The 7,061-nt window shown below is 43.2% G+C and overlaps 1 pseudogene; it reads left to right on the forward strand.

The window, feature by feature from the left end:
- The first annotated feature begins 6,675 nt into the window (after positions 1–6,675).
- LOC124796633 lies at positions 6,676–6,793 on the forward strand (annotated as a pseudogene).
- The last annotated feature ends 268 nt before the right edge of the window (positions 6,794–7,061 follow it).

The raw sequence follows: 7,061 nt of genomic DNA on the forward strand, positions 1-7,061 counted from the left end.
AGCACTCGCCCCAGTTGTACGACGACATTGCTAGCGACAATGCGGACGAAGCCTTCCTCTCATTTGCCGAGAGACTGTTAGAATAGCCTTCTGCTAAGTCCATGGCTACAACCTAGCAAGGCGCCATTAGCCATACCTACTTGAGAGTTATCGTATAAATGTCTCCAGAAGAACGATGTATACAACAATAATTAAAAGTTAAGTATAAAGCAGCTACGTACTTTTCTTGCTACCATTCAATAGTTATCCTGTTCCAGAATTCACGCCCGTCTGCGTTAGATAGCGTGCCTATCGGCCCCCTCAAATAACACTGTGTCGGCACTTCTGTCGACAAATCATGGGTGATAGCCGTCATCATTTCTACGTCTCCTTTTATGATTAGGAGATCTGCTGTCGGCCAGACAACGACATCGGCGCAGCCTGCTGTGTCAACAAACACGGGACGCGTGTCAGTTGTTAGCCCGTGATTGTTGCCGTTATACTGCGGCCGGGTGTGCATACTCTGTTCTCCACCCTAGTTGCTGTGGTCTTCAGTCCTGAGACTGGTTTGATGCAGGTCTTCATGATACTCCATTCTGTGCAAGCTCCTTCATCTCCCAGTACCTACTGCTACCTACATCCTTCTGAATCTGCTTAGTGTATTCATCTCTTGGTCTCCCTCTACGATTTTGACCCTCCACTGTTCCCTCCAATATTAAATTGGTGATCCCTTGATGCCTCAGAACGTGTCCTACCAACCGATCCGTTCTTTTAGTCAGGTCGTACCACAAATTTCTTTTCTCCCCAATTTTATTCAGTACCTTCTCGTTAGTTACTTGATCTACCCATATAATCTTCAGAATTCTTCTGTAGCACCACATTTCGAAAGCTTCTGTTCTCTTCTTGTGTAAACTATTTATCGCCCACGTTTCACTTCCATACCTGGCTACACTCCATACAAATACTTTCAGAAAAGACTTCCAGACACTTAAATCTATATTCGATGTTAACAAATTTCTCTTCTTCAGAAAAGCTTTCCTCTCTACCTCGAGCATAATCAGTTGTTTGCTCCCTAAACAGCAAAACTCATCTACTACTTTAAGTGTTTCATTTCCTAATCTAATTCCCTCAGCATCATCTGCTTTAATTCAACTACATTCCATTACCCTCGTTATGCTTTTGTTGATGTTTATCTTATATCCTCCTTTCAAGACACTGTCCGTTCCGTTCAATGGCTCTTCCAGGTCCTTTGTTGTCTCTGACAGGATTACAATGTCATCGGGAAACCTCGAAGTTTTTATTTCTTCTCCATGGATTTTAATCCCTACTCCAAATTTTTCTTTTGTTTCCTTTACTGCTTGCTCAATATACAGATTGAATAATATCGGAGATAGGCTACAACCCTGTCTTACTCCCTTCTCAGCCACTTCTTCCCTTTCGTTCCGCTCTACTCTTATATCTGCCATCTGGTTTCTGTACAAATTGTAAATAGCCTTTCGCTCCCTGTATTTGACCTCTGCCACCTTCAGAATTTTAGAGAGAGTGTTCCACTCAACACTGTGAAAAGCTTTCTCCAAGTCTACAAATGCTAGAAACGTAGGATTGTCTTTCCTTAATTTACCTTCTAAGGTAAGTTGTAGGGTCTGTATTGCTTCACGTATTCCAACATTTCTACGGAAGCCAAACTGATCTTCCCCGATTTCGGCTTCTACCAGTTTTTCCATTCGTCTGTAAAGAATTCACGTTATTATTTCGCAGCCATGACGATATTCATTCTGATTATTATTGTTATTACCAGGCTTCTTATTGTCTTTCATAAAGGCAACAGAAACGACAACTGACAAAAAGTGTTCTAGGTTAGTTTCTCGGACCTGCATTATTACTCTAGTTTGCTTGGCGTCATGCCCTGAGTTGCATGTAGCATGGAACAAACAACCATTTATGTAACAATAGAACTGTTGTTTTGTATGTAATAGATAGGATATAGGAAAATTATTGACTGCTTAGTTAGAGAAAAATAATTCAATAATTTCGAAAATCAGATACACCCGCAATTTGATGACGATTCTCGATGGAATTGTCAGTAGCAGCACACAGAAGGGATTTACATTAACGAGAGAGGTACGAACGGGTTATTTTCTAGGCCCATAGTTATGATTATGTTTAGTGTCACTACCCACAAAAGAATACCTCTCCCGCTTTATATCAGTATGCAGGAGGCAGAGGGGTTCTCTGACGAGCTGACCTGAAGAAAACTATTATTCCTTTAAGTTTTGGCCGTGAAATCGGAAAATTAAAGACTAAAAGTCCTTGAAAAGGGTGAGAATTTTACTCTCTTAATTCGTACGTTCTGCACAAGCGGCCACATTGACACAGTCCAAGCCAGCGAGGAATTAATCCGTTTTCACTTACCTCCTCTTACATATTCTAAGAACAGCTATATCCGTTCGATCTCCCTACAGTAAAATGTACCACAAGACAATAATAAGTGTGTACTCCGATTTCTTCACTTCAATGGTTATTATTACAAAACGAACGGAAATACTCCCATCTGCCCAAACTCTATTCAGAGCTGAAAAAGTGAAGATACCATAATGTGACAAGACAAGATCAACCGTAGCATACCTCCCGTTTTTCTATAGAGATCATAATATTCCATCTGGCACTGAAGATATTGGTGTAACTCCTCAGTTTGACGGTAGCACGTAATCAAGAGAAAGCTAGGTGCCAGGTGCTGTTCATTATTAAACATTGGATGAGTACAGTCTGAGTATTCTTCGCTCCATTTGAAGCAAAAGTTAGTTCTGCAAGCATCCCAGTGTTTGTGACGTCATATCTCCTAAACTGTAAATGGTATAATGACATACATTATTTTGCAGGTACTTTTAGTGGTATACGTGATTACACCTCTGCTAACATTGTTGCAAACAAAATTGGTAGGTCCGGTAAATAAATGATAAATTAAAACGTCGTGCCTGATGTTGCAGTCGTATTACATTAACAGCGTAAATGTAGTAAGCGATAAACTTGTATCTTGTCATGATTTTGGTCGGAACGTCAGCTAGAAAAAGTTTCGTAAAGGTCTGCAGTTACGTGCAAAGTTTGTTGCAAGTCGCTAAGCGCTCTCTTTCCACAAATATTGGGTGAATGAAGTTCGCGTTCGCGCACCATCGGTTACGCTGCCCCAAGACAAATACACAGTTTCTAACAGTATTAATTGTCTAAGTGTGTTACAGTTCTAATATGAGATTGTACCTCTTAATGTTTAGATTACGACAGCATACAGCCAGAATACAGACACACAAACAAAAACACTTATATACAGAGTATCTATATCGACCTAGACGAAAATTCCACGGCATAAGTCTAAACGTATCGTAATCTGCGCCAGGATTTATATACATTTCGAAAGCTTTTTGTTTTATATCCCTCTTTTCGCTCTATTGTTTCTGATATCACTGCGGCAGTGGGTGCCACGTTTGAACTCGGCGTCTGCGCTACTACTGAACATGTTTACCGGAGTACGTGCATGCCCTACAAACATTTATTGTACCACATCCTGGCCGTAATGCTTGTCCAGAACCATGAGCCATTTGATTCAGAGCCATCTTGATAGTCCAAAGTAATGAACACGTTTCCGGCATGGGAGCGACGTTATCTGCCGACTAAACTGACGCAAGTCGCATTAACTTTCGCGTTCCGGGGGAAATTAATTGAGGCCTTAGAGCGTACGGGACGAATGCCTTTGATGTTGTTACGGTCGTAACATACCGCTTAGAATCTTCAGTTATCTATCTTTGAAAAAAAAAAATGCTAGTGCTAATTCTCTCCCAAACACGCCTTCAAAAATGTTATTCTGTACGATGTAACGTAAAACTTTGTTACTCTTGTCATTCTATACCGATCTATGGGAAATGCATCATGATAATCGAGAGCCGACATACGGTTTAAATAGGCTGCTAACCCGGAAGGCAGACCACCCTGTGGCGCTACCCTTGTCAAGTGGCTGGAAAACTAAATCAATTGTTCACGGTTCCTGCACTAGAGGGCACTTGTTTCTCGTTGTTTGAGGGTGTTCCTGTGCGGAATATCTTTGTCTGCTTTATTCAACACGATTCGACGCTTATGACATTTTCCAGTAACATTGTCTCATCGTGCATTTGAACACCAAAGCATAAAAAAATAATTTATGAATAAGGAGAATCATATGGTTTATTTCTTTTCTCAAGTTTCTTGCCTTGAAAAAACAAATAGATATTAGTAAGACCAAGCTCTTCGCAAGGTAAAGATTCACATTATTACTTGTGATTTGATCTGTGTGTCGAAGATGTTGTGAAATGTGGGAAAGAACATTTCGTCACGCAGTAGAAGTGGAAGCACAGGAAACAATAGCACAGGTGACACTCTCCACGAGGCAACGACTGAAGAGAATATAGAAGGCACAAAGGATGTCCATAATTAAAGTTCCAATTTCAAAAAGCTGTGGAAAGAGAGCCCCTGCTCAGAATGACGTTAAATGTGTACAAGATATTACTGACGCAGGGGAAGTTTCAAGAAACGAAAGAATTGGAAGAAAATTTAACCAATTATGCCTCTGTAAGGGACAGACGGTCGGCGCATGGCTCTTCCTCAGTTTGCGTCCGATATGCCAGACATGTCTTCATGCAGGATCGCATGCTTCTGGTACAGCTCTTTCACAAGAACGGTGACTGTGCAACAGCAGTCCTGCAGAAGTTCCGTACACTCAAGGGTCTGTTAAATGTCTGGAGAAAATGATTACAAAATTCTAAAAGAAACCAGTTTCATTTGAAGTGCATTGTGGCGGAGGGAGCAGAGGAGTTCATAGGACATCTGTCAAAAATGTGGCCACAGCGCTGCAGAAGGGGTCGAGCGGTGACGTGCAAGCATACAGTGCACGGGGAACTGTGTGAACGCTGGATGTTCCTGCGACCGTGGTGCATAAAATCATACGAAACATTCTAGATTGTTACCCATACAAAATCATCCATGTTCAGGAGTTGCTTCCCGTTGACCTGCCAGTAAGACAAACGTACGCTCTGCAATTTCTTGCTCGCACAGAAGTGGATAATGAATGGCCATGGAACATTAGTGGACGGACGAAAGCCCATTTCAGTCTCCATGGACATGTCAATACGCAGAATTACAGAATTTGGGCGACGGATAATCCGCATGCACATCAAGCGGTACCACTTCATTCTGCAAAGGTGACTGTGTGGTGCGGGTTGACGGCATCGTTTATCATAGGGCCGTATTTTTACAGCTGGCCACGGTGCCCGAACGCTTTTAGCCGCTTCAGTCTGGAGCTGCGCGAACGCTACGGTCGCAGGTTCGAATCCTGCCTCGGGCATGGATGTGTGTGATGTCCTTAGGTTAGTTAGGTTTGAGTAGTTCTAAGTTCTAGGGGACTGATGACCTCAGATGTTAAGTCCCATAGTGCTCAGAGCCATTTGAACCATTTTGAAGCGTATTTTTTCGAGAAGATGAAACCTGCTGGTCCTGTTATCTGTACCGTCACTGATAAACGCTATGGGCGTCTTTTGCGCACCAACGTCATTCCACCCCTTCAGGGGCGCGGATGTGTGGGTAGCATTATTTTTATGCAAGACGGCGCTCCTTCGCCCTGTGCACGACCAGTGAAGCGGCAGCTGCAGAGGCATTTCGGAAATACTAGAGTTATCAGCCGTCATTTCCCTGCAGCTTTGCTGTGTTGATCACCTGATATTAATTAGTACGATTTCTGGCTGTCGGGTTATCTGGCAAGTGTTGTGTTCAGGACTCCAATTACGAACACAGATGGACTGAATCCACGCATTGCGCAACGCATTCAGGACGTGACCCCCGAGACACTCCGATCTGTTGTGGAGCATTTTCTTTCTCTATTTCAACTTGTGGCAGAAAGCGATGGCCAGCGTACTGAACAGCTCTTGCATCAGTCTCACGACAGTTAGAAAAGATGTCATTTTGATTTTGATGAGAGTTTTGGCCCCAGGACAATTAAAAACCGATGTCATTTTGCTTTTCAAGCCGTTGTTGGCTTCAGAACGGTAAAAAACCGGTATATCCCATCCGATATGGTACGACGTTGCTATGGTGAATGGGTTTACCTAACTAGCAGCGTCACAGCTGTTGATTACTCGTGCAGTCATGAACACTGTACGGATGGTGTAATGTGCAAGCTCAAACCATAGCCGTCGTACTTCGATTCATCTGTCATTTGTAGCCGACTCCATTTGCAGTAAGACGCTTACAGCGCCATCTATTGGTAAATTTTTCATTAACTTTTCTGTCTTGTTCCATGACGTTTTCCCCTGCGTCTCTTTCTACAGCATTTTATGACTGGAACTTTAATTATGGACACACTGTGTGTACGTATGGAGCACCGATAGAACTGAGGGCAAATAAACCAAAGACTGAAGCCATGCAAGTGGGGTATCAAAGAAGTTTTCATTTAAGCTTTATTGCATGGCGATATCGTCTTTTAGTGATAGGTCAGCAAACACTCCGACTCGAAAGCATTATTCTGGGTTCATGACAGGTTATTAGAGCTATAAAATTGAGCGTGAACAAGACCCCTGTACGAACCAGCGACTTGTCGTAGGTTGTACTCGAATGTTCTGGATTCTCATCAAATCGTATTACAGAAGCGGATACAAAAACATTTGTGACTTTCTGCTAGCCAACGGCCTTGCTGCAGTGGTAACACCGGTTCCCGTCAGATCACCGAAGTTAAGCGCTGTCGGGCTGGGCTAGCACTTGGATGGGTGGCCTTCCGGTCTGCCGAGTGCTGTTGGCTAGCGGGGTGCACTCAGCCCTTGTGAGGTAAACTGAGGAGCTACTTGATTGAGAAGTAGTGGCTCTGGTCTCGGAAACTGACATACGGCCGGGAGAGCAGTGTGGTGATCATATGCCCCTCCGTATCCGCATCCAGTGACGCCTATGGGCTGAGGATGACACGGCGGCCGGTCGGTACGTTTGGACCTTCATGGCCTGTTCGGGAGGAGTTTAGTTTTTTTAGTGACTTTCTGCTAGATTTATAACCCGTTGGTTCTGTCACTACGAGT

Source organism: Schistocerca piceifrons, chromosome 4 (assembly GCF_021461385.2).
Source record: "Schistocerca piceifrons isolate TAMUIC-IGC-003096 chromosome 4, iqSchPice1.1, whole genome shotgun sequence".
Lineage (NCBI taxonomy): Eukaryota > Metazoa > Arthropoda > Insecta > Orthoptera > Acrididae > Schistocerca > Schistocerca piceifrons.